The sequence below is a fragment of the Schistocerca piceifrons genome, chromosome 11 (genome assembly GCF_021461385.2).
Source record: "Schistocerca piceifrons isolate TAMUIC-IGC-003096 chromosome 11, iqSchPice1.1, whole genome shotgun sequence".
NCBI classification, from domain to species: domain Eukaryota; kingdom Metazoa; phylum Arthropoda; class Insecta; order Orthoptera; family Acrididae; genus Schistocerca; species Schistocerca piceifrons.
The window spans coordinates 138,979,158-138,986,264 of record NC_060148.1 but is presented as its reverse complement, the minus strand read 5'-3'; positions in this window follow the sequence as shown (position 1 = coordinate 138,986,264).

Here is a 7,107-nt window from a genome sequence, read left to right as displayed (position 1 = left end):
CCGTTGGAATCGACTGTTCAACGTGGATGACCTATAACTGTGAAGTAAAACTACATAATATATTTATATTTCAAATCACAATCCCAGTAGTTATTGGTAACTATCTTATAGATTTAATAAAGCATCCAACATCTGACTACAGAAAAGTTTTAATTATTTCTTGGCTAAAAAAACATGGCATTAACAGCTGGAGACGATTACAGAATGGATCGCTGCTTGATCCCTGAGCAGCTCTTTTTAGGTTGTAAGGTGGTTATGTCATTTCGAGTTTTTTTGTTGTCGATGTGCATGCCAGAGAGAGGGAAAGAGAACATGTTACGTTACTGTTAAGCAATCTTGGATGACCTATAACTGTGAAGTAAAACTACATAATATATTTATATTTCAAATCACAATCCCTGTAGTTATTGGTAACTATCTTATAGATTTAATAAAGCATCCAACTACAGAAAAGTTTTAATTATTTCTTGGCTAAAAAAACATGGCATTAAAAGCTGGAGACGATTACAGAATGGATCGCTGCTTGATCCCTGAGCAGCTCTTTTTAGGTTGTAAGGTGGTTATGTCATTTTGAGTTTTTTGTGTTGTCGATGTGCATGCCAGAGAGAGAGAGAGAAAGAGAGCATGTTACGTTACTGTTAAGCAATCTTTGCTCCTGTCGTGGTGCGGTCTTTGCCTCTGCGCAGTCTGATTCATTCTTAGTTGAAGTGTGGTAGTTGATGGACGTGTTCAGTGGTTCTGCGTCGACTTGTGATGGAGTCTGTTAGATGAAGCAAGAACGATTGTTAAGGACAGCAAGGGTGAATATGATGTATATGTTGGTTAGTCATTGTTCACTTTGTTAAGCATGGTACTGTTCAGACCAATGTTATGTGTACAGATGACTCGAGATTTTACTCTATCTTTTTGAATAAACACTTCTCTAAAATCGTTTCTTGGAACATCATTTCATAGGAACGGTTACTCTCCCCACCCCACTGCTTATCATTATGCATTACCACATGAAACAGTTAGAATATATATTTAGAAACAGAAATCTAGCTTAGCCGTTGTATGCTTTCTGTTTGCTGTTGGGCTTTCGAGATATCTGCAATAATATTTTCAAGACGCAAGGTAAGTGGAAATTTTGATTGGGGCCACATAATTGGTTCAAATGGCTCTGAGCACTATCCGACTTAACTTCTGAGGTCATCAGTCCCCTAGAACTTAGAACTACGTAAACCTAACTAGCCTACGGACATCACACACACCCATGCCCGAGGCAGGATTCGAACCTGCGACCTTAGCGGTCGCGTGGTTCCAGACTATAGCGCCTAGAACCGCTCGGCCATCCCGGCCAGCGCGACATAATGGTTTTACTTAAGTTGGGCGTTTAATATAAAGAGAAGCTGAATTCAGATCAGTTACAGTTCAGTTCAAATTAGGCTCTGTTTAGTCAAGGGTTAGCATACGAGTTTATGTTGGATAACAGTTTGTGAGTACATAGTTTTCGTAACATGGAGATTTTTAAACCGTGGGGGGTAAATGTGGGCTAAATTTCATAAGAAACAATATTGTGGGGAGGATACATACGGCGACCTTGGTGCCAGGTTAGTTAGTTGATTCTCTTGGTAATATGTAGTCAGATAATGTTGATTTTCTCGAAAGTAAGAGATGTCGCTGCGCTCATTTTACTAATGTTGCACTTCTTCTTTAGGCAATGACTTTAAAATCATGTGCCCAATTTGTGAAATTTTATGTCGTGTGACGCTTATTGATTACTCTATTACATAAACTGTCGGCATAATAGTACACGTTCTGTGTGAATTTGATTCGTTGTTCAGTATTGGCGTGGACAGTAGTAAAGTATTATTTTTGTTTGCTTGGTCACTGTAGGAATTCTGTTTTTCCTAAAAATCAGTATTTCACCATGTTTGGTACAACATAAAACAATATCAAAATCCGTCGTAGCACAAGTGAACAGGCTGTTGCAAAGTAACGATTTAGTACAGGATGAAACGAACTACGTTGAGCAATTTGCAAATACCGGTAGTTTACGTCAGACTCCAGCAAATTGCGCGGATCCACAATTATTAACCAATTTATCAAACAATAATGAAACAGAACAAGTGATAGGTAGTGAATACGCAAATTAAGAAGTTGAGTTGGTCGGCGATAAGTCGCCACAGTCTAGCGAAGGCTTAGAAATGTCACCACAGTCGTGGGAATTTTACAATAACTGGTAACAGACACGTCAGAATCAGGTTTTGCTTAATGTCTTTTGATCGAACGCAATAGGCAATGACGTCAATGTGACTGGTGAGCCAGTCCTTAAAAGAATTCTTGGAAGTCAGTAATGCAAGCACAGTTGACAAAATTTACAGTATTTTCTGCATTTCTATCATGTCTGGCTGAGGAGCGGGGTTACAGTGGCGCAGGGGGCGTGGAAGTACCTCCCCTCCTCCTCCTCCTCTTCCATACACCCCTGACACGTGGCCAGATGCAACGATGCTGATGTTATGATTCCCACTATGACCTTGGAGACAAAGACGAGCTCATTATGATGACATGAGTCCCAGTCCCCTCGCTCTCCACCTCCTAGGCTTTGTCAGGTAGCTGGATGTCATGAGTCCCATGAACTCCTTGGAGGTAAGGAACTGCTCGTAATGACCTCAGCAAAATATAACAAGCACAACTGCATGAGTATGGTAGCATACACGGAATGACACTGAAGATAAAAAAGAGCTGGTGCTGACGACTGCGAAATATAACAAGTTAGATTGTATGGCGTTTCTGGAAAAGACCTTTAGGTCAGGATCATAGTTATCCAGTGCCAGCAGTCCCACACTACTTACTGTCTAATCCATACTGCAGACACAGTGGTAAATTCAGTCTGAGATAAGAACTTACGATGCATTCCAATCATATAGATTATATGGCAGTAAGCTGTGTATGACGCAGTTTTCGCTAGTTTAATATAAGGCTTATTTCTGCCCTTACCAAGTACTTTTTACTAATGAAATAATGTAGAGATTGCTTCAAACACCTTGTGAGTATGCAGTTGGGTGAAGTCTTCGGCAAACACCGATATTTCGCCACTTTCGACTTGAACATGATGGAGTGTTCACCTGTCCAAACATCAGCACGTGTTGAAGATGCCACTTAGCTGTAGTCCTGTAAGTTGTATAAACGTTTTATATGCTGGGAAAAAGAGAATAGAATCTTTCGAAACGTGGTGCTACAGAAGAATGCTGAAGATTAGATGGGTAGATCACATAACTAATGACGAAGTAATGAGTAGGATTGGGGAGAAGAGAAGTTTGTGGCACAACTTGACCAGAAGAAGGGATCAGCTGGTAGGACATGTTCTGAGGCATCAAGGGATCACCAATTTAGTATTGGAGGGCAGTGTGGAGGGTAAAAATCGTAGGGGGAAACCAAGAGATGAATACACTAAGCAGATTCAGAAGGATGTAGGTTGCAGTAGGTACTGGGAGATGAAGAAGCTTACACAGGATAGAGTAGCATGGAGAGCTGCATCAAACCAGTCTCAGGACTGAAGACCACAACAACAAAATGCTGGGAAAAGCAAATTTCAGACATAGAAGTATTGTTTATTGGTAATGAAAGGAGCATTTTTTAATCGTTGTTGTGTTTTGTAAAGGTCACTCGAGAAATATAACTGTATTGTTTCCTCAAGACGATGACTACTTACATTACCTTAAGGATCTCTTCAGCACTGCTCTTATGATAGTGTTACTCGAGTAGTTATATGTACTACATAAACATGGATGCAAATGAATGGTGATAGGACTAATATTTCGTATTCCCTGTTTTAAAAATAGCAAAAAATTATTTAGTTACGTCTTGTTTAACTTCGCATATGGTCACAGGATGGTAAGGTTGATGGAAACATCTTTATAAGCAGGTGGAATGAAATGACCTATTGGCATTTTTAGCTGGGAGACTCCACCTGGGGGTTGTTCAGCTGTGTAGTGTAAATCCTTTCGTTATGTGATGCCACTTCCGCTTCTTGCCGTCGATGATGAAGAAATGTCAATGAGGACAACTCAACATCCAGTCCAAAAGTGGATAAAATTTCTGATCTGACGAGGAATCGAACCCGAATCCCCTGTGTAGCCTTCCACCAGACGCCCCACTGCCCTCACGTGTCGCCCGTCTGCAGCCCAGTGCACAGTGACCCTGTCGCCCTCCCATCCACATCTGCCCCAGCTGCCCACAGTATTCACCGATCTCCATTTCCTCCTCCTCAGCACCCTGGATCCGCCTCCCACCTGTTTCCTCTCCAGGAGTCTCCTGGACAAAAAATTTAGGTTCTTATACTTTAACATGAACACTCACATCAAATGAAGAAAATTATCATAGAAACGAAAGTGCAAGCAATTCTGAATAAAGTTTTGTCCAACAACAAATTAGAAATCTAAAACTGTCCGTTCCATGATACAAGACAGTCCAACAGTCAGTGAATGAGGTAAAAACGTATAGCAGTAGACTCTCCTCGAAATATTCATTCACTTTCCATTTTACGTTCTCACAGTCCATTTTATACTTTACTCAGCTGTCACATTTTGTGATAATTCTTTCCAAACTGTCCACTAGTTTGAATACAGGACGTTTTTGTTAACCAATTGTTGAACTCCACTGACATGCAGATGTAATACAGCTGAAACAAGCCCTTTGTGAGCACCAGTCTCTTCTGACACATATCCCATCGTCAATGAGGTGGGTGGGAGACATCAAACACTTTGACGACAAATTTTTGATGCTATCATTTTTATTAAGTATTTTTTTCAATTATGTCATTAATAATAGCGTCTATTAGGCAAGATGACTAAGTACAACACTAGGTTTAAGACAGAAAATCTTTTTTTTTTTTTTTTAGTGAAGTAACGTAATGTCTATACTTTCTTTGAAAAAGTGCGAGTTTTAGTAGTTTAACATTCTCTACTTCCATGGTAAATTTTATGTTGGCTTGGGAGCTGTTCAAGTGTCTTACGAAGTCACCGAGTTGTTCTTCACCATGGCTCCACACAGCGAAAGTATGATCGACGTATCTGCACCACACCCTAGGTTTGCAAGTCGCCAAATCCAGTGCCTGTGTTTCGAAATGTTCCATGAAGAAGTTGGCCACCACTGGCCTCAGACGTCTTCCAGCTGTTCGTAGAAATTGCCATTCCACGTGGAACAGCTCGTGGTGAGAGAGGTTTGTGAAGTCTTGTGGGAAAATGGAACCGATGTGCTCCAGAGCGTCACTGAGTGGCACTTTCGTAAACAAAATAAAAGACATCAAAGCTGACCAGGATGTCGTTCGGTGCAAGTTTGAGTTTCTTGAACTTCTCAGTGAAATATCCGGAGTCCTTTAAGTATGTGTCGGTCTCCCCCACGTGTGGCTGGAGCAGAGAGGCCAAGTGTTTTCCCAGTTTATACGTCGGTGAGCCAGGAGCGCTAACAATCTGTGCTAGTGGAACGTTGTTCTTATGGATCTTAGGTAATCCATACAGCCGAGGTGGTAGGGCTTCTGTGTTGCGCAGGTTCCTCTGTATGTCCACGGCAGAGAAAACACCTTGATTAACCGATTCGTATTCCGTGTGAACCGCTGCGTCGGATCTAATAGGTCTCGGATCTTTTGTTCATAATTTTGAATAGCAAATATGTTTGGATTAATCGCGCCAGTTCCCAGTCGTTTTCTACTATGGACTATTCAAACACTTCGGAGTGCGGCCACTGCATTTTATATGGGCAGCTACTAATGATACATTTCTCCTCTGGCGTCATGAAAGGTATTACGGTAATGTTTAATACGTGGACGGAATGTGTAAGATGTCGCTGCACTACTTCGCGGAGCCAGAAAGGGACTACAGCGAAACCACTTTGGCAACAGAGGGTGGGCAGTTCGATTGTCGAGGCTCGTCGCCCGCCGTATTCCTAACGATGGATTGTATGTGCACCTTTTACACGTTTTAAAAACGTGTTAAAGCTGCAGCAAGACAAAAAGTAAGCCCTTAAAATGCTTATACTTGATATTATGACGAATCATTTTAGTGAGAAGAGTATTAGGACAAGCTCTGTGGACTGTAGGGGCTTCGCGTGTTGCGTTGCAGAGTAGGTCGTAATAAACAAGACGCCAGTGTCGATGTTATGAGGTCTCGGTTGCGTACCGTGGAGCGAGGCCTGCCACGCTGTGTACAGAATGTACGTAAATTTTCTCAGGCAGGTGTCTACACTTGCATATCACGCGTCTCCAGGGCTGGCTTGGCGGCGCTGAGTCGTCGGCACTGCATGTGCGTGTGGACGAGTGTGCCAGCGCTACCAACGCAGACGCTCAGCTGAGCAGCGACGTGTTTGACGGCGGCCTCTCGTTTGCCTCGAATGAGAGTCCGCAGCCTCCAGTGTCGCAGGAGTCGCAGCTGTGCGTGGCCGGCCGGCCGGCACACGGCAGGTCGGACGGGTTTGCGCAGCGTTGCTTTGGAGACGACGGACGCCTCGCCTCACGACTCACCGTGCTTTTGTTCACTGACAGCTCCGGCTTGGAAAGCACCTCCGTTACAGACGCCATTGTGAAGGCTACGTATCGTATCACCACCTATCGGAACTTCATGAAACTATGAGGGCTGAAGCGGGAGTATTCCACGACTCCCCACAACATATTCCGAAACTGGCGGAGAATAACAAATGTGTAGCGTTACTTACTGAACGTCCCTCGCAAACCCTAAATTATAAATAGTGTCATTACTCGGAAAGTACTAATTAGATTTTGAAGAGCGAAATGCTGTAGATTTTGTCTCTTTTAGAAGTACAATACTAACACAAGAAACTACAACAGTCCTATTTCAAAAATCTAAATTGATACCGACATCACTGTGATTTGTATACCTATGAAAGAGACTATACGTCCAGAATGAGATTTTCACTCTGCAGCGGAGTGTGCACTGACATGAAACTTCCTTGCAGATTAAAACTGTGTGCCCGACCGAGACTCGAACTCGGGACCTTTGCCTTTCGCGGGCAAGTGCTCTACCAACTGAGCTACCGAAGCACGACTCAGGCCCGGTACTCACAGCTTTACTTCTGCCAGTACCTCGTCTCCTACCTTCCAAACTTAACAGA